Below are 19,001 nucleotides of genomic sequence, written 5' to 3'. Positions count from 1 at the left end.
TTTGTTATCGGAGGATATTTCCTTTGGCCCTATAGTCTTCAATGGGATCCGAAATATCTGTTCTCAGATTCCACAGAAATAAGTCTAGCAAAGAGATCCACAAAATACAGATGTAACTCTGTGAGTGGAATTCACACATCACAGAGAAGTTTCTAAGAAAGCTTCTTTCCAGATTTCATCTGAGGATATTTCCTTTTTCACCATAGCCCTCTATGGGCTTCCAAATATCACTATGCCAATTCCACAACAACTGTCTCAGCGAAAGGCTTCTTGAGGGGAAAGCTGTAACTCTGTGAGATGATTTCGCAGAATACAAAGAAGTTTCTCAGAAAGCTTCTTTCTCTTTGTTATCGGAGGATATTTCCTTTGGCCCTATAGTCTTCAATGGGATCCGAAATATCTGTTCTCAGATTCCACAGAAATAAGGCTAGCAAAGAGATCCACGAAATACAGATGTAACTCTGTGAGATGAATTAACAGAACACTAAGCAGTTTCTCAGAAAGCTTCTTTCCAGATTTCATCTGACGATATTTCCTTTTTCACCATAGCCCTCTATGGGCTTCCAAATATCACTTTGCCAATTCCACAAGAACTGTCTTAGCGAAAGGCTTCTTGAGGGGAAAGCTGTAACTCTGTGAGATGATTTCACAGAACACAAAGAAGTTTCTCAGAAAGCTTCTTTCTCTTTGTTATCGGAGGATATTTCCTTTGGCCCTATAGTCTTCAATGGGATCCGAAATATCTGTTCTCAGATTCCACAGAAATAAGGCTAGCAAAGAGATCCACAAAATACAGATGTAACTCTGTGAGATGAATTAACAGAACACTAAGCAGTTTCTCAGAAAGCCTCTTTCCAGATTTCATCTGAGGATATTTCCTTTTTCACCATAGCCCTCTATGGGTTTCCAAATATCACTTTGCCAATTGCACAAGAACTGTCTTAGAGAAAGGCTTCTTGAAGGGAAAGCTGTAACTCTGTGAGATGATTTCACAGAACACAAAGAAGTTTCTCAGAAAGCTTCTTTCTCTTTGTTATCGGAGGATATTTCCTTTGGCCCTATAGTCTTCAATGGGATCCGAAATATCTGTTCAATGATTCCACAAACATAAGGCTAGCAAAGAGATCCACGAAACACAGATGTAACTCTGTGAGATGAATTAACAGAACACTAAGCAGTTTCTCAGAAAGCTTCTTTCCAGATTTCATCTGAGGATATTTCCTTTTTCACCATAGCCCTCTATGGGCTTCCAAATATCAATATGCCAATTCCACAAGAACTGTCTCAGCGACAGGCTTCTTGAAGGGAAAGCTGTAACTCTGTGAGATGATTTCACAGAACACAAAGAAGTTTCTCAGAAAGCTTCTTTCTCTTTGTTATCGGAGGATATTTCCTTTGGCCGTATAGTCTTCAAAGGGATCCGAAATATCTGTTCTCAGATTCCACAGAAATAAGGATAGCAAAGAGATCCACGAAATACAGATGTAAATCTGTGAGTGGAAGTCACACATCACAGAGAAGTTTCTCAGAAAGCTTCTTTCCAGATTTCATCTGAGGATATTTCCTTTTTCACCCTAGCCCTCTATGGGCTTCCAAATATCACTTTGCCAATTCCACAAGAACTGTCTTAGCGAAAGGCTTCTTGAGGGGAAAGCTGTAACTCTGTGAGATGATTTTACAGAACACAAAGAAGTTTCTCAGAAAGCTTCTTTCTCTTTGTTATCGGAGGATACTTCCTTTGGCCCTATAGTCTTCAAAGGGATCCGAAATATCTGTTCTCAGATTCCACAGAAATAAGGCTAGCAAAGAGATCCACGAAATACAGATGTAACTCTGTGAGATGAATTAGCAGAACACTAAGCAGTTTCTCAGAAAGCTTCTTTCCAGATTTCATCTGAGGATATTTGTTTTTCACCATAGCCCTCTATGGGCTTCCAAATATCACTTTGCCAATTCCACAAGAACTGTCTTAGCGAAAGGCTTCTTGAGGGGAAAGCTGTAACTCTGTGAGATGATTTCACAGAACACAAAGAAGTTTCTCAGAAAGTTTCTTTCTCTTTGTTATCGGAGGATATTTCCTTTGGCCGTATAGTCTTCAATGGGATCCGAAATATCTGTTCTCAGATTCCACAGAAATAAGGCTAGCAAAGAGATCCACGAAATACAGATGTAACTCTGTGAGATGAATTAACAGAACACTAAGCAGTTTCTCAGAAAGCTTCTTTCCAGATTTCATCTGAGGATATTTCCTTTTTCACCATAGCCCTCTATGGGCTTCCAAATATCACTTTGCCAATTCCACAGGAACTGTCTCAGCGAAAGGCTTCTTGAGGGGAAAGCTGTAACTCTGTGAGATGATTTCACAGAACACAAAGAAGTTTCTCAGAAAGCTTCTTTCTCTTTGTTATCGGAGGATATTTCCTTTGGCCCTATAGTCTTCAATGGGATCCGAAATATCTGTTCTCAGATTCTACAGAAATAAGGCTAGCAAAGAGATCCACAAAATACAGATGTAACTCTGTGAGATGAATTAACAGAACACTAAGCAGTTTCTCAGAAAGCTTCTTTCCAGATTTCATCTGAGGATATTTCGTTTTTCACCATAGCCCTCTATGGGCTTCCAAATATCACTTTGCCAATTCCACAAGAACTGTCTTAGCGAAAGGCTTCTTGAGGGGAAAACTGTAACTCTGTGAGATGATTTTACAGAACACAAAGAAGTTTCTCAGAAAGCTTCTTTCTCTTTGTTATCGGAGGATATTTCCTTTGGCCCTATAGTCTTCAATGGGATCCGAAATATCTGTTCTCAGATTCCACAGAAATAAGGCTAGCAAAGAGATCCACGAAATACAGATGTAACTCTGTGAGATGAATTAACAGAAACTAAGCAGTTTCTCAGAAAGCTTCTTTCCAGATTTCATCTGAGGATATTTACTTTTTCACCATAGCCCTCTAGGGGCTTCCAAATATCACTTTGCCAATTCCACAAGAACTGTCTTAGCGAAAGGCTTCTTGAGGGGAAAGTTGTAACTCTGTGAGATGATTTCACAGAACACAAAGAAGTTTCTCAGAAAGCTTCTTTCTCTTTGTTATCGGAGGATATTTCCTTTGGCCCTATAGTCTTCAATGGGATCCGAAATATCTGTTCTCAGATTCCACAGAAATAAGACTAGCAAAGAGATCCACGAAATACAGATGTAACTCTGTGAGATGAATTAACAGAACACTAAGCAGTTTCTCAGAAAGCTTCTTTCCAGATTTCATCTGAGGATATTTCCTTTTTCACCATAGCCCTCTATGGGCTTCCAAATATCAATATGCCAATTCCACAAGAACTGTCTCAGCGAAAGGCTTCTTGAAGGGAAAGCTGTAACTCGGTGAGATGATTTCACAGAACACAAAGAAGTTTCTCAGAAAGCTTCTTTCTCTTTGTTATCGGAGGATATTTCCTTTGGCCGTATAGTCTTCAAAGGGATCCGAAATATCTGTTCTCAGATTCCACAGAAATAAGGATAGCAAAGAGATCCACGAAATACAGATGTAAATCTGTGAGTGGAAGTCACACATCACAGAGAAGTTTCTCAGAAAGCTTCTTTCCAGATTTCATCTGAGGATATTTCCTTTTTCACCCTAGCCCTCTATGGGCTTCCAAATATCACTTTGCCAATTCCACAAGAACTGTCTTAGCGAAAGGCTTCTTGAGGGGAAAGCTGTAACTCTGTGTGATGATTTTACAGAACACAAAGAAGTTTCTCAGAAAGCTTCTTTCTCTTTGTTATCGGAGGATATTTCCTTTGGCCCTATAGTCTTCAAAGGGATCCGAAATATCTGTTCTCAGATTCCACAGAAATAAGGCTAGCAAAGAGATCCACGAAATACAGATGTAACTCTGTGAGATGAATTAGCAGAACACTAAGCAGTTTCTCAGAAAGCTTCTTTCCAGATTTCATCTGAGGATATTTGTTTTTCACCATAGCCCTCTATGAGCTTCCAAATATCACTTTGCCAATTCCACAAGAACTGTCTTAGCGAAAGGCTTCTTGAGGGGAAAGCTGTAACTCTGTGAGATGATTTCACAGAACACAAAGAAGTTTCTCAGAAAGCTTCTTTCTCTTTGTTATCGGAGGATATTTCCTTTGGCCCTATAGTCTTCAATGGGATCCGAAATATCTGTTCTCAGATTCCACAGAAATAAGGCTAGCAAAGACATCCACGAAATACAGATGTAACTCTGTGAGATGAATTAACAGAACACTAAGCAGTTTCTCAGAAAGCTTCTTTCCAGATTTCATCTGAGGATATTTCCTTTTTCACCATAGCCCTCTATGGGCTTCCAAATATCACTTTGCCAATTCCACAAGAACTGTCTTAGCGAAAGGCTTCTTGAGGGGAAAGCTGTAACTCTGTGAGATGATTTCACAGAACACAAAGAAGTTTCTCAGAAAGCTTCTTTCTCTTTGTTATCGGAGGATATTTCCTTTGGCCCTATAGTCTTCAGTGGGATCCGAAATATCTGTTCTCAGATTCCACAGAAATAAGGCTAGCAAAGAGATCCACGAAATACAGATGTAACTCTGTGAGATGAATTAACAGAACACTAAGCAGTTTCTCAGAAAGCTTCTTTCCAGATTTCATCTGAGGATATTTCCTTTTTCACCATAGCCCTCTATGGGCTTCCAAATATCACTTTGCCAATTCCACAAGAACTGTCTTAGCGAAAGGCTTCTTGAGGGGAAAGCTGTAACTCTGTGAGATGATTTCACAGAACACAAAGAAGTTTCTCAGAAAGCTTCTTTCTCTTTGTTATCGGAGGATATTTCCTTTGGCCCTATAGTCTTCATAGGGATCCGAAATATCTGTTCTCAGATTCCACAGAAATAAGGCTAGCAAAGAGATCTACAAAATACAGATGTAACTCTGTGAGATGAATTAACAGAACACTCAGCAGTTTCTCAGAAAGCTTCTTTCCAGATTTCATCTGAGGATATTTCCTTTTTCACCATAGCCCTCTACGGGCTTCCAAATTTCACTCTGCCAATTCCACAAGAACTGTCTCATCGAAAGGCTTCTTGAGGGGAAAGCTGTAACTCTGTGATATGATTTCACAGAACACAAAGAAGTTTCTCAGAAAGCTTCTTTCTCTTTGTTATCGGAGGATATTTCCTTTGGCCGTATAGTCTTCAAAGGGATCCGAAATATCTGTTCTCAGATTCCACAGAAATAAGGATAGCAAAGAGATCCACGAAATACAGATGTAACTCTGTGAGTGGAAGTCACACATCACAGAGAAGTTTCTCAGAAAGCTACTTTCCAGATTTCATCTGAGGATATTTCCTTTTTCACCATAGCCCTCTATGGGCTTCCAAATATCACTTTGCCAATTCCACAAGAACTGTCTTAGCGAAAGGCTTCTTGAGGGGAAAGCTGTAACTCTGTGAGATGATTTTACAGAACACAAAGAAGTTTCTCAGAAAGCTTCTTTCTCTTTGTTATCGGAGGATATTTCCTTTGGCCCTATAGTCTTCAATGGGATCCGAAATATCTGTTCTCAGATTCCACAGAAATAAGGCTAGCAAAGAGATCCACGAAATACAGATGTAACTCTGTGAGATGAATTAACAGAAACTAAGCAGTTTCTCAGAAAGCTTCTTTCCAGATTTCATCTGAGGATATTTCCTTTTTCACCATAGCCCTCTAGGGGCTTCCAAATATCACTTTGCCAATTCCACAAGAACTGTCTTAGCGAAAGGCTTCTTGAGGGGAAAGCTGTAACTCTGTGAGATGATTTCACAGAACACAAAGAAGTTTCTCAGAAAGCTTCTTTCTCTTTGTTATCGGAGGATATTTCCTTTGGCCCTATAGTCTTCAATGGGATCCGAAATATCTGTTCTCAGATTCCACAGAAATAAGGCTAGCAAAGAGATCCACGAAATACAGATGTAACTCTGTGAGATGAATTAACAGAACACTAAGCAGTTTCTCAGAAAGCTTCTTTCCAGATTTCATCTGAGGATATTTGTTTTTCACCATAGCCCTCTATGGGCTTCCAAATATCACTTTGCCAATTCCACAAGAACTGTCTTAGCGAAAGGCTTCTTGAGGGGAAAGCTGTAACTCTGTGAGATGATTTCACAGAACACAAAGAAGTTTCTCAGAAAGCTTCTTTCTCTTTGTTATCGGAGGATATTTCCTTTGGCCGTATAGTCTTCAATGGGATCCGAAATATCTGTTCTCTGATTCCACAAAAATAAGGCTAGCAAAGAGATCCACGAAACACAGATGTAACTCTGTGAGATGAATTAACAGAACACTAAGCAGTTTCTCAGAAAGCTTCTTTCCAGATTTCATCTGACGATATTTCCTTTTTCACCATAGCCCTCTATGGGCTTCCAAATATCACTTTGCCAATTCCACAAGAACTGTCTTAGCGAAAGGCTTCTTGAGGGGAAAGCTGTAATTCTGTGAGATGATTTCACAGAACACAAAGAAGTTTCTCAGAAAGCTTCTTTCTCTTTGTTATCGGAGGATATTTCCTTTGGCCCTATAGTCTTCAATGGGATCCGAAATATCTGTTCTCAGATTCCACAGAAATAAGTCTAGCAAAGAGATCCACAAAATACAGATGTAACTCTGTGAGTGGAATTCACACATCACAGAGAAGTTTCTAAGAAAGCTTCTTTCCAGATTTCATCTGAGGATATTTCCTTTTTCACCATAGCCCTCTATGGGCTTCCAAATATCACTATGCCAATTCCACAACAACTGTCTCAGCGAAAGGCTTCTTGAGGGGAAAGCTGTAACTCTGTGAGATGATTTCGCAGAATACAAAGAAGTTTCTCAGAAAGCTTCTTTCTCTTTGTTATCGGAGGATATTTCCTTTGGCCCTATAGTCTTCAATGGGATCCGAAATATCTGTTCTCAGATTCCACAGAAATAAGGCTAGCAAAGAGATCCACGAAATACAGATGTAACTCTGTGAGATGAATTAACAGAACACTAAGCAGTTTCTCAGAAAGCTTCTTTCCAGATTTCATCTGACGATATTTCCTTTTTCACCATAGCCCTCTATGGGCTTCCAAATATCACTTTGCCAATTCCACAAGAACTGTCTTAGCGAAAGGCTTCTTGAGGGGAAAGCTGTAACTCTGTGAGATGATTTCACAGAACACAAAGAAGTTTCTCAGAAAGCTTCTTTCTCTTTGTTATCGGAGGATATTTCCTTTGGCCCTATAGTCTTCAATGGGATCCGAAATATCTGTTCTCAGATTCCACAGAAATAAGGCTAGCAAAGAGATCCACAAAATACAGATGTAACTCTGTGAGATGAATTAACAGAACACTAAGCAGTTTCTCAGAAAGCCTCTTTCCAGATTTCATCTGAGGATATTTCCTTTTTCACCATAGCCCTCTATGGGTTTCCAAATATCACTTTGCCAATTGCACAAGAACTGTCTTAGAGAAAGGCTTCTTGAAGGGAAAGCTGTAACTCTGTGAGATGATTTCACAGAACACAAAGAAGTTTCTCAGAAAGCTTCTTTCTCTTTGTTATCGGAGGATATTTCCTTTGGCCCTATAGTCTTCAATGGGATCCGAAATATCTGTTCAATGATTCCACAAACATAAGGCTAGCAAAGAGATCCACGAAACACAGATGTAACTCTGTGAGATGAATTAACAGAACACTAAGCAGTTTCTCAGAAAGCTTCTTTCCAGATTTCATCTGAGGATATTTCCTTTTTCACCATAGCCCTCTATGGGCTTCCAAATATCAATATGCCAATTCCACAAGAACTGTCTCAGCGACAGGCTTCTTGAAGGGAAAGCTGTAACTCTGTGAGATGATTTCACAGAACACAAAGAAGTTTCTCAGAAAGCTTCTTTCTCTTTGTTATCGGAGGATATTTCCTTTGGCCGTATAGTCTTCAAAGGGATCCGAAATATCTGTTCTCAGATTCCACAGAAATAAGGATAGCAAAGAGATCCACGAAATACAGATGTAAATCTGTGAGTGGAAGTCACACATCACAGAGAAGTTTCTCAGAAAGCTTCTTTCCAGATTTCATCTGAGGATATTTCCTTTTTCACCCTAGCCCTCTATGGGCTTCCAAATATCACTTTGCCAATTCCACAAGAACTGTCTTAGCGAAAGGCTTCTTGAGGGGAAAGCTGTAACTCTGTGAGATGATTTTACAGAACACAAAGAAGTTTCTCAGAAAGCTTCTTTCTCTTTGTTATCGGAGGATACTTCCTTTGGCCCTATAGTCTTCAAAGGGATCCGAAATATCTGTTCTCAGATTCCACAGAAATAAGGCTAGCAAAGAGATCCACGAAATACAGATGTAACTCTGTGAGATGAATTAGCAGAACACTAAGCAGTTTCTCAGAAAGCTTCTTTCCAGATTTCATCTGAGGATATTTGTTTTTCACCATAGCCCTCTATGGGCTTCCAAATATCACTTTGCCAATTCCACAAGAACTGTCTTAGCGAAAGGCTTCTTGAGGGGAAAGCTGTAACTCTGTGAGATGATTTCACAGAACACAAAGAAGTTTCTCAGAAAGTTTCTTTCTCTTTGTTATCGGAGGATATTTCCTTTGGCCGTATAGTCTTCAATGGGATCCGAAATATCTGTTCTCAGATTCCACAGAAATAAGGCTAGCAAAGAGATCCACGAAATACAGATGTAACTCTGTGAGATGAATTAACAGAACACTAAGCAGTTTCTCAGAAAGCTTCTTTCCAGATTTCATCTGAGGATATTTCCTTTTTCACCATAGCCCTCTATGGGCTTCCAAATATCACTTTGCCAATTCCACAAGAACTGTCTCAGCGAAAGGCTTCTTGAGGGGAAAGCTGTAACTCTGTGAGATGATTTCACAGAACACAAAGAAGTTTCTCAGAAAGCTTCTTTCTCTTTGTTATCGGAGGATATTTCCTTTGGCCCTATAGTCTTCAATGGGATCCGAAATATCTGTTCTCAGATTCTACAGAAATAAGGCTAGCAAAGAGATCCACAAAATACAGATGTAACTCTGTGAGATGAATTAACAGAACACTAAGCAGTTTCTCAGAAAGCTTCTTTCCAGATTTCATCTGAGGATATTTCGTTTTTCACCATAGCCCTCTATGGGCTTCCAAATATCACTTTGCCAATTCCACAAGAACTGTCTTAGCGAAAGGCTTCTTGAGGGGAAAACTGTAACTCTGTGAGATGATTTTACAGAACACAAAGAAGTTTCTCAGAAAGCTTCTTTCTCTTTGTTATCGGAGGATATTTCCTTTGGCCCTATAGTCTTCAATGGGATCCGAAATATCTGTTCTCAGATTCCACAGAAATAAGGCTAGCAAAGAGATCCACGAAATACAGATGTAACTCTGTGAGATGAATTAACAGAAACTAAGCAGTTTCTCAGAAAGCTTCTTTCCAGATTTCATCTGAGGATATTTACTTTTTCACCATAGCCCTCTAGGGGCTTCCAAATATCACTTTGCCAATTCCACAAGAACTGTCTTAGCGAAAGGCTTCTTGAGGGGAAAGTTGTAACTCTGTGAGATGATTTCACAGAACACAAAGAAGTTTCTCAGAAAGCTTCTTTCTCTTTGTTATCGGAGGATATTTCCTTTGGCCCTATAGTCTTCAATGGGATCCGAAATATCTGTTCTCAGATTCCACAGAAATAAGACTAGCAAAGAGATCCACGAAATACAGATGTAACTCTGTGAGATGAATTAACAGAACACTAAGCAGTTTCTCAGAAAGCTTCTTTCCAGATTTCATCTGAGGATATTTCCTTTTTCACCATAGCCCTCTATGGGCTTCCAAATATCAATATGCCAATTCCACAAGAACTGTCTCAGCGAAAGGCTTCTTGAAGGGAAAGCTGTAACTCGGTGAGATGATTTCACAGAACACAAAGAAGTTTCTCAGAAAGCTTCTTTCTCTTTGTTATCGGAGGATATTTCCTTTGGCCGTATAGTCTTCAAAGGGATCCGAAATATCTGTTCTCAGATTCCACAGAAATAAGGATAGCAAAGAGATCCACGAAATACAGATGTAAATCTGTGAGTGGAAGTCACACATCACAGAGAAGTTTCTCAGAAAGCTTCTTTCCAGATTTCATCTGAGGATATTTCCTTTTTCACCCTAGCCCTCTATGGGCTTCCAAATATCACTTTGCCAATTCCACAAGAACTGTCTTAGCGAAAGGCTTCTTGAGGGGAAAGCTGTAACTCTGTGTGATGATTTTACAGAACACAAAGAAGTTTCTCAGAAAGCTTCTTTCTCTTTGTTATCGGAGGATATTTCCTTTGGCCCTATAGTCTTCAAAGGGATCCGAAATATCTGTTCTCAGATTCCACAGAAATAAGGCTAGCAAAGAGATCCACGAAATACAGATGTAACTCTGTGAGATGAATTAGCAGAACACTAAGCAGTTTCTCAGAAAGCTTCTTTCCAGATTTCATCTGAGGATATTTGTTTTTCACCATAGCCCTCTATGAGCTTCCAAATATCACTTTGCCAATTCCACAAGAACTGTCTTAGCGAAAGGCTTCTTGAGGGGAAAGCTGTAACTCTGTGAGATGATTTCACAGAACACAAAGAAGTTTCTCAGAAAGCTTCTTTCTCTTTGTTATCGGAGGATATTTCCTTTGGCCCTATAGTCTTCAATGGGATCCGAAATATCTGTTCTCAGATTCCACAGAAATAAGGCTAGCAAAGACATCCACGAAATACAGATGTAACTCTGTGAGATGAATTAACAGAACACTAAGCAGTTTCTCAGAAAGCTTCTTTCCAGATTTCATCTGAGGATATTTCCTTTTTCACCATAGCCCTCTATGGGCTTCCAAATATCACTTTGCCAATTCCACAAGAACTGTCTTAGCGAAAGGCTTCTTGAGGGGAAAGCTGTAACTCTGTGAGATGATTTCACAGAACACAAAGAAGTTTCTCAGAAAGCTTCTTTCTCTTTGTTATCGGAGGATATTTCCTTTGGCCCTATAGTCTTCAGTGGGATCCGAAATATCTGTTCTCAGATTCCACAGAAATAAGGCTAGCAAAGAGATCCACGAAATACAGATGTAACTCTGTGAGATGAATTAACAGAACACTAAGCAGTTTCTCAGAAAGCTTCTTTCCAGATTTCATCTGAGGATATTTCCTTTTTCACCATAGCCCTCTATGGGCTTCCAAATATCACTTTGCCAATTCCACAAGAACTGTCTTAGCGAAAGGCTTCTTGAGGGGAAAGCTGTAACTCTGTGAGATGATTTCACAGAACACAAAGAAGTTTCTCAGAAAGCTTCTTTCTCTTTGTTATCGGAGGATATTTCCTTTGGCCCTATAGTCTTCATAGGGATCCGAAATATCTGTTCTCAGATTCCACAGAAATAAGGCTAGCAAAGAGATCTACAAAATACAGATGTAACTCTGTGAGATGAATTAACAGAACACTCAGCAGTTTCTCAGAAAGCTTCTTTCCAGATTTCATCTGAGGATATTTCCTTTTTCACCATAGCCCTCTACGGGCTTCCAAATTTCACTCTGCCAATTCCACAAGAACTGTCTCATCGAAAGGCTTCTTGAGGGGAAAGCTGTAACTCTGTGATATGATTTCACAGAACACAAAGAAGTTTCTCAGAAAGCTTCTTTCTCTTTGTTATCGGAGGATATTTCCTTTGGCCGTATAGTCTTCAAAGGGATCCGAAATATCTGTTCTCAGATTCCACAGAAATAAGGATAGCAAAGAGATCCACGAAATACAGATGTAACTCTGTGAGTGGAAGTCACACATCACAGAGAAGTTTCTCAGAAAGCTACTTTCCAGATTTCATCTGAGGATATTTCCTTTTTCACCATAGCCCTCTATGGGCTTCCAAATATCACTTTGCCAATTCCACAAGAACTGTCTTAGCGAAAGGCTTCTTGAGGGGAAAGCTGTAACTCTGTGAGATGATTTTACAGAACACAAAGAAGTTTCTCAGAAAGCTTCTTTCTCTTTGTTATCGGAGGATATTTCCTTTGGCCCTATAGTCTTCAATGGGATCCGAAATATCTGTTCTCAGATTCCACAGAAATAAGGCTAGCAAAGAGATCCACGAAATACAGATGTAACTCTGTGAGATGAATTAACAGAAACTAAGCAGTTTCTCAGAAAGCTTCTTTCCAGATTTCATCTGAGGATATTTCCTTTTTCACCATAGCCCTCTAGGGGCTTCCAAATATCACTTTGCCAATTCCACAAGAACTGTCTTAGCGAAAGGCTTCTTGAGGGGAAAGCTGTAACTCTGTGAGATGATTTCACAGAACACAAAGAAGTTTCTCAGAAAGCTTCTTTCTCTTTGTTATCGGAGGATATTTCCTTTGGCCCTATAGTCTTCAATGGGATCCGAAATATCTGTTCTCAGATTCCACAGAAATAAGGCTAGCAAAGAGATCCACGAAATACAGATGTAACTCTGTGAGATGAATTAACAGAACACTAAGCAGTTTCTCAGAAAGCTTCTTTCCAGATTTCATCTGAGGATATTTCCTTTTTCACCATAGCCCTCTATGGGCTTCCAAATATCACTATGCCAATTCCACAAGAACTGTCTCAGCGAAAGGCTTCTTGAAGGGAAAGCTGTAACTCTGTGAGATGATTTCACAGAACACAAAGAAGTTTCTCAGAAAGCTTCTTTCTCTTTGTTATCGGAGGATATTTCCTTTGGCCGTATAGTCTTCAAAGGGATCCGAAATATCTGTTCTCAGATTCCACAGAAATAAGGATAGCAAAGAGATCCACGAAATACAGATGTAAATCTGTGAGTGGAAGTCACACATCACAGAGAAGTTTCTCAGAAAGCTTCTTTCCAGATTTCATCTGAGGATATTTCCTTTTTCACCCTAGCCCTCTATGGGCTTCCAAATATCACTTTGCCAATTCCACAAGAACTGTCTTAGCAAAAGGCTTCTTGAGGGGAAAGCTGTAACTCTGTGAGATGATTTTACAGAACACAAAGAAGTTTCTCAGAAAGCTTCTTTCTCTTTGTTATCGGAGGATATTTGCTTTGGCCCTATAGTCTTCAAAGTGATCCGAAATATCTGTTCTCAGATTCCACAGAAATAAGGCTAGCAAAGAGATCCACGAAATACAGATGTAACTCTGTGAGATGAATTAGCAGAACACTAAGCAGTTTCTCAGAAAGCTTCTTTCCAGATTTCATCTGAGGATATTTGTTTTTCACCATAGCCCTCTATGGGCTTCCAAATATCACTTTGCCAATTCCACAAGAACTGCCTTAGCGAAAGGCTTCTTGAGGGGAATGCTGTAACTCTGTGAGATGATTTCACAGAACACAAAGAAGTTTCTCAGAAAGCTTCTTTCTCTTTGTTATCGGAGGATATTTCCTTTGGCCCTATAGTCTTCAATGGGATCCGAAATATCTGTTCTCAGATTCCACAGAAATAAGGCTAGCAAAGACATCCACGAAATACAGATGTAACTCTGTGAGATGAATTAACAGAACACTAAGCAGTTTCTCAGAAAGCTTCTTTCCAGATTTCATCTGAGGATATTTCCTTTTTCACCATAGCCCTCTATGGGCTTCCAAATATCACTTTGCCAATTCCACAAGAACTGTCTTAGCGAAAGGCTTCTTGAGGGGAAAGCTGTAACTCTGTGAGATGATTTCACAGAACACAAAGAAGTTTCTCAGAAAGCTTCTTTCTCTTTGTTATCGGAGGATATTTCCTTTGGCCCTATAGTCTTCAATGGGATCCGAAATATCTGTTCTCAGATTCCACAGAAATAAGGCTAGCAAAGAGATCCACAAAATACAGATGTAACTCTGTGAGTGGAAGTCACACATCACAGAGAAGTTTCTCAGAAAGCTTCTTTCCAGATTTCATCTGAGGATATTTCCTTTTTCACCATAGCCCTCTATGGGCTTCCAAATATCACTTTGCCAATTCCACAAGAACTGTCTTAGCGAAAGGCTTCTTGAGGTGAAAGCTGTAATTCTGTGAGATGATTTTACAGAACACAAAGAAGTTTCTCAGAAAGCTTCTTTCTCTTTGTTATCGGAGGATATTTCCTTTGGCCCTATAGTCTTCAGTGGGATCCGAAATATCTGTTCTCAGATTCCACAGAAATAAGGCTAGCAAAGAGATCCACGAAATACAGATGTAACTCTGTGAGATGAATTAACAGAACACTAAGCAGTTTCTCAGAAAGCTTCTTTCCAGATTTCATCTGAGGATATTTCCTTTTTCACCATAGCCCTCTATGGGCTTCCAAATATCGCTTAGCCAATTCCACAAGAAATGTCTTAGCGAAAGGCTTCTTGAGGGGAAAGCTGTAACTCTGTGAGATGATTTCACAGAACACAAAGAAGTTTCTCAGAAAGCTTCTTTCTCTTTGTTATCGGAGGATATTTCCTTTGGTCCTATAGTCTTCAATGGGATCCGAAATATCTGTTCTCAGATTCCACAGAAATAAGGATAGCAAAGAGATCCACGAAATACAGATGTAACTCTGTGAGATGAATTAACAGAACACTAAGCAGTTTCTCAGAAAGCTTCTTTCCAGATTTCATCTGAGGATATTTCCTTTTTCACCATAGCCCTCTATGGGCTTCCAAATATCAGTTTGCCAATTCCACAAGAACGGTCTTAGCGAAAGGCTTCTTGAGGGGAAAGCTGTAACTCTGTGATATGATTTCACAGAACACAAAGAAGTTTCTCCGAAAGCTTCTTTCTCTTTGTTATCGGAGGATATTTCCTTTGGCCCTATAGTCTTCAATGGGATCCGAAATATTTGTTCTCAGATTCCACAGAAATAAGGCTAGCAAAGAGATCCACGAAATACAGATGTAACTCTGTGAGATGAATTAACAGAACACTAAGCAGTTTCTCAGAAAGCTTCTTTCCAGATTTCATCTGAGGATATTTCCTTTTTCACCATAGCCCACTATGGGCTTCCAAATATCACTTTGCCAATTCCAAAAGAACTGTCTTAGCGAAAGGCTTCTTGAGGGGAAAGCTGTAACTCTGTGAGATGATTTCACAGAACACAAAGAAGTTTCTCAGAAAGCTTCTTTCTCTTTGTTATCGGAGGATATTTCCTTTGGCCCTATAGTCTTCAATGGGATTGGAAATATCTGTTCTCAGATTCCACAGAAATAAGGCTAGCAAAGAGATCCACGAAATACAGATGTAACTCTGTGAGATGAATTAACAAAACACTAAGCAGTTTCTCAGAAAGCTTCTTTCCAGATTTCATCTGAGGATATTTCCTTTTTCACCATAGCCCTCTATGGGCTTCCAAATATCACTTTGCCAATTCCACAAGAACTGTCTTAGCGAACGGCCACTTGAGGGGAAAGCGGTAACTCTGTGAGATGATTTCACAGAACACAAAGAAGTTTCTCAGAAATCTTCTTTCTCTTTGTTATCGGAGGATATTTCCTTTGGCCCTATAGTCTTCAATGGGATCCGAAATATCTGTTCTCAGATTCCACAGAAATAAGGCTAGCAAAGAGATCCACAAAATACAGATGTAACTCTGTGAGATGAATTAACAGAACACTAAGCAGTTACTCAGAAAGCTTCTTTCCAGATTTCATCTGAGGATATTTCCTTTTTCACCATAGCCCTCTATGGGCTTCCAAATATCACTTTGCCAATTCCACAAGAACTGTCTTAGCGAAAGGCTTCTTGAGGGGAAAGCTGTAACTCTGTGAGATGATTTTACAGAACACAAAGAAGTTTCTCAGAAAGCTTCTTTCTCTTCGTTATCGGGGGATATTTCCTTTGGCCCTATAGTCTTCAATGGGATCCGAAATATCTGTTCTCAGATTCCACAGAAATATGGCTAGCGAAGAGATCCACGAAATACAGATGTAACTCTGTGAGATGAATTAACAGAACACTAAGCAGTTTCTCAGAAAGCTTCTTTCCAGATTTCATCTGAGGATATTTCCTTTTTCACCATAGCCCTCTATGGGCTTCCAAATATCACTTTGCCAATTCCAAAAGAACTGTCTTAGCGAAAGGCTTCTTGAGGGGAAAGCTGTAACTCTGTGAGATGATTTCACAGAACACAAAGAAGTTTCTCAGAAAGCTTCTTTCTCTTTGTTATCGGAGGATATTTCCTTTGGCCCTATAGCCTTCATAGGGATCCGAAATATCTGTTCTCAGATGCCACAGAAATAAGGCTAGCAAAGAGATCCACGAAATACAGATGTAACTCTGTGAGATGAATTAACAGAACACTCAGCAGTTTCTCAGAAAGCTTCTTTCCAGATTTCATCTGAGGATATTTCCTTTTTCACCATAGCCCTCTACGGGCTTCCAAATTTCACTATGCCAATTCCACAAGAACTGTCTCATCGAAAGGCTTCTTGAGGGGAAAGCTGTAACTCTGTGATATGATTTCACAGAACACAAAGAAGTTTCTCAGAAAGCTTCTTTCTCTTTGTTATCGGAGGACATTTCCTTTGGCCATATAGTCTTCAAAGGGATCCGAAATATCTGTTCTCAGATTCCACAGAAATAAGGATAGCAAAGAGATCCACGAAATACAGATGTAACTCTGTGAGTGGAAGTCACACATCACAGAGAAGTTTCTCAGAAAGCTTCTTTCCAGATTTCATCTGAGGATATTTCCTTTTTCACCATAGCCCTCTATGGGCTTCCAAATATCACTTTGCCAATTCCACAAGAACTGTCTTAGCGAAAGGCTTCTTGAGGGGAAAGCTGTAACTCTGTGAGATGATTTTACAGAACACAAAGAAGTTTCTCAGAAAGCTTCTTTCTCTTTGTTATCGGAGGATATTTCCTTTGGCCCTATAGTCTTCAATGGGATCCGAAATATCTGTTCTCAGATTCCACAGAAATAAGGCTAGCAAAGAGATCCACGAAATACAGATGTAACTCTGTGAGATGAATTAACAGAACACTAAGCAGTTTCTCAGAAAGCTTCTTTCCAGATTTCATCTGAGGATATTTCCTTTTTCACCATAGCCCTCTATGGGCTTCCAAATATCACTTTGCCAATTCCACAAGAACTGTCTTAGCGAAAGGCTTCTTGAGGGGAAAGCTGTAACTCTGTGAGATGATTTCACAGAACACAAAGAAGTTTCTCAGAAAGCTTCTTTCTCTTTGTTATCGGAGGATATTTCCTTTGGCCCTATAGTCTTCAATGGGATCCGAAATATCTGTTCTCAGATTCCACAGAAATAAGGCTAGCAAAGAGATCCACGAAATACAGATGTAACTCTGTGAGATGAATTAACAGAACACTAAGCAGTTTCTCAGAAAGCTTCTTTCCAGATTTCATCTGAGGATATTTCCTTTTTCACCATAGCCCTCTATGGGCTTCCAAATATCAGTTTGCAAATTCCACAAGAACTGTCTTAGCGAAAGGCTTCTTGAGGGGAAAGCTGTAACTCTGTGAGATGATTTTACAGAACACAAAGAAGTTTCTCAGAAAGCTTCTTTCTCTTTGTTATCGGAGGATATTTCCTTTGGCCCTGTAGTCTTCAATGGGATCCGAAATATCTGTTCTCAGATTCCACAGAAATAAGGCTAGCAAAGAGATCCACGAAATACAGATGTAACTCTGTGAGATGAATTAACAGAACACTAAGCAGTTTCTCAGAAAGCTTCTTTCCAGATTTCATCTGAGGATATTTCCTTTTTCACCATAGCCCTCTATGGGCTTCCAAGTATCACTTTGCCAATTCCAAAAGAACTGTCTTAGCGAAAGGCTTCTTGAGGGGAAAGCTGTAACTCTGTGAGATGATTTCACAGAACACAAAGAAGTTTCTCAGAAAGCTTCTTTCTCTTTGTTATCGGAGGATATTTCCTTTGGCCCTATAGTCTTCAATGGGATCCGAAATATCTGTTCTCAGATTCCACAGAAATAAGGCTAGCAAAGAGATCCACGAAATACAGATGTAACTCTGTGAGATGAATTAACAGAACACTAAGCAGTTTCTCAGAAAGCTTCTTTCCAGATTTCATCTGAGGATATTTCCTTTTTCACCATAGCCCTCTATGGGCTTCCAAATATCACTTTGCCAATTCCACAAGAACTGTTTTGCGAAAGGCTTCTTGAGGGGAAAGCTGTAACTCTGTGAGATGATTTCACAGAACACAAAGAAGTTTCTCAGAAAGCTTCTTTCTCTTTGTTATCGGAGGATATTTCCTTTGGCCCTATAGTCTTCATAGGGATCCTAAATATCTGTTCTCAGATTCCACAGAAATAAGGCTAGCAAAGAGATCCACAAAATACAGATGTAACTCTGTGAGATGAATTAACAGAACACTAAGCAGTTTCTCAGAAAGCTTCTTTCCAGATTTCATCTGAGGATATTTCCTTTTTCACCATAGCCCTCTACGGGCTTCCAAATTTCACTATGCCAATTCCACAAGAACTGTCTCATCGAAAGGCTTCTTGAGGGGAAAGCTGTAACTCTGGGATATGATTTCACAGAAAACAAAGAAGTTTCTCAGAAAGCTTCTTTCTCTTTGTTATCGGAGGATATTTCCTTTGGCCCTGTAGTCTTCAATGGGATCCGAAATATCTGTTCTCAGATTCCACAGAAATAAGGATAGCAAAGAGATCCACGAAATACAGATGTAACTCTGTGAGTGGAAGTCACACATCACAGAGAAGTTTCTCAGAAATCTTCTTTCCAGATTTCATCTGAGGATATTTCCTTTTTCACCATAGCCCTCTATGGGCTTCCAAATATCACTTTGCCAATTCCACAAGAACTGTCTTAGCGAAAGGCTTCTTGAGGGGAAAGCTGTAACTCTGTGAGATGATTTTACAGAACACAAAGAAGTTTCTCAGGAAGCTTCTTTCCCTTTGTTATCGGAGGATATTTCCTTTGGCCCTATAGTCTTCAATGGGATCCGAAATATATGTTCTCAGATTCCACAGAAATAAGGCTAGCAAAGAGATCCACGAAATACAGATGTAACTCTGTGAGATGAATTAACAGAACACTAAGC

The sequence above is a fragment of the Macaca fascicularis genome, chromosome 19 (assembly GCF_037993035.2).
Source record: "Macaca fascicularis isolate 582-1 chromosome 19, T2T-MFA8v1.1".
Lineage (NCBI taxonomy): Eukaryota > Metazoa > Chordata > Mammalia > Primates > Cercopithecidae > Macaca > Macaca fascicularis.
The sequence above is the reverse complement of the archived record's forward strand: the minus strand, read 5'-3'. Positions refer to the sequence as shown.